Genomic DNA, 2,212 nt, shown 5'->3' with positions numbered 1-2,212 from the left:
TGGTTGACTCTCATAAGTCCTGCAGGGTCGTCTATCAGCATGGAGATGTTTTCTCACATACTTATGGAGACGCGAATATTAAGTACAGTAATTATAATCAGGTATGTGTGATATTTCATATGTTCTCCATGCGTCTGCACATATAAGATGTCACTTTCCATAAGTCACAGAGCACTTGTAATATTTTGACTCTTTTCAAGTAATATTATAGTGTTTTACTATGACCCAAAGACGTTAAGTTGGCCAAAAGGAGAACCATCTCTCTTAACCAAAGAAGTTAAAATTTTGCCAAAATGTTGTCACAGTTGATACAGGTTGAAATTTGGAACTTTGAGGATGCTACATAGACTTGTTTTTAGTCTTTTTCAGGCAAAATGATCTGCAAACTAGCTGACAGTAGATGTGCTTCTAATAATAAAATAAAAAGAAGTATAAAGTATTGCAACATGAATCTCTTGGACCTCTGTGCAAAATCAGTAACAGGATCCCCCAGCTACTATGTGCCATTTATAATACTGGTTATCATTCTAGGTAGTAAATGGACTCCTTTAGGCACTAGTGGTCAGGTGCAATTTTTGCTCTGCACCCCGTATAGATATCTTCCCAAAGAGAATTTTTATTATAGTGAGTAATTGATTAGATACGGTCGATGGACCAGCGCATGCTGCTCTTCCCGTATCCTACGGATATAATGTACTGTATATGTTTATGATTGCCTTTAAATAACGTAGACCCCATCCCAATTCCTTCCCAGCCCTTTTTTGCAATCAGTTTGACAAGAGCAGGAAATGTGTAGAAACTCCCTGTGATGGATGAAGGGGTACCGGATCTCGGGATCTAAAGGTATGTGCTACACCTTAGCATTATCTTTATGATTTATTGATCCCAATGACTCATTCCTTCTCCAAGAGCTGCGCTCCAAATCTGTTTTCCAAATTGATTTAACACTTGTTAATTGCAGATACGCCTGGTTAATGACTGTAGACAGACAGCACACCGATGTCCAGGTGAGACTGGAACTTGCACCTGGCGTCGTGGAAATCACATACTATTTGTGGATCAATAATGTGTCTCTTTGTGATACTAAAGGTCCATTAAAGGTCCGTTTACACTGCAAGATTATTATGGACCAGCATTCTTAGGAACGCACGTTTTCCGATAATTTTCCAGTCTAAACAGACTGCCAAGCAAAACTGTAATTCTACGAGTGAAATGATCTTTTAGTTTGCACTTAAGATCATGGTTCTTGGCTGCGCATCGTGCAGTTTAAACATATACGCACTTAATGTCTGTTACGGATGTCTCAGTCCTTGTGTAAAAGTCAATTAAACAACCTCCGATGGGTCAATATTCACCAATCGGTGGTCATTTAACTCTGCAAAATGGGGTACCGTCATTGATTTGTTTGCTCTTCTTGCCATCCATGGTATTGATAGCATTGTTTTCCAGCACCATATTTCAAAGCCGTCGATTCCTCTCCTGTCTTCTTTCTCTATCGTCCAGGTTTCGCATCCGTATGTTACTACAGAAAAGACCAGACTATGTGCGAGCCGTGTCTTCGTCGCCAGTGAAATGTTCCTTGATTTGAAGACCTTGTCCAGTGACTTCATTCTTGATTTGCCCAGAGCGATTCTCCTATTGACTTCTGGTGTCGTTGCTGCATCTTGAGCGATCATCGATCCGAGTAGGTTGAGTCTTTTACAACTTCCAGTTCATCTCCGTCCGTCTCAAATGTGTCCCGGTCGTAACTGGCAGTAGTCAATATCTTTGTCTTCTTTAAGGTGGGTTTATGTAAACCCACCTTAAATTGCTTAAAGTTTTTAACTTCTAGATCTGCCATGATAACCATCCTTACAGTGTTTTCTACTCCTTGATATACACCATAAAATAAAATAGAGAAAGCTGCTCCAAAATGCTTCAAAATCAACACAAATGGATTAAAAAACATGCAACATGTCACGAAAACTGTGTGAATTTTATGGAAACATTGGACGTAGTATAATGAGATTCAACCTGCATTGATCAGACTTAGCAAACAGTTGTTTAACAGAATGACCTTTGTAGTGGATGCATTCAGTCCATTCAGTCATCCATTCTGTGATGTCATCTTGCGTTGATAAGAGATAGCAGATATCAGACTGACTCCTATGTGACTGATTATTAATAGAGGAAAGAAATATATCTTGGTACCGTGTTAGCCAGTGGATAGATG

At 39.3% G+C, this 2,212-nt stretch overlaps 1 long non-coding RNA gene across 1 annotated transcript; it reads left to right on the top strand.

Annotated features, from left to right (window-relative positions):
- The first annotated feature begins 771 nt into the window (after window positions 1–771).
- On the top strand, window positions 772–1,749 carry LOC138645831 (uncharacterized). Its single transcript, XR_011314770.1, has 3 exons — window positions 772–843; window positions 962–1,007; window positions 1,504–1,749. It is a non-coding gene; the product is annotated as an uncharacterized lncRNA (long non-coding RNA).
- The last annotated feature ends 463 nt before the right edge of the window (window positions 1,750–2,212 follow it).

Source organism: Ranitomeya imitator, chromosome 7, assembly GCF_032444005.1.
Source record: "Ranitomeya imitator isolate aRanImi1 chromosome 7, aRanImi1.pri, whole genome shotgun sequence".
NCBI lineage: Eukaryota > Metazoa > Chordata > Amphibia > Anura > Dendrobatidae > Ranitomeya > Ranitomeya imitator.
Note: the sequence above shows the minus strand (reverse complement) of the source record. Positions and strands in the feature narration are given on the sequence as shown.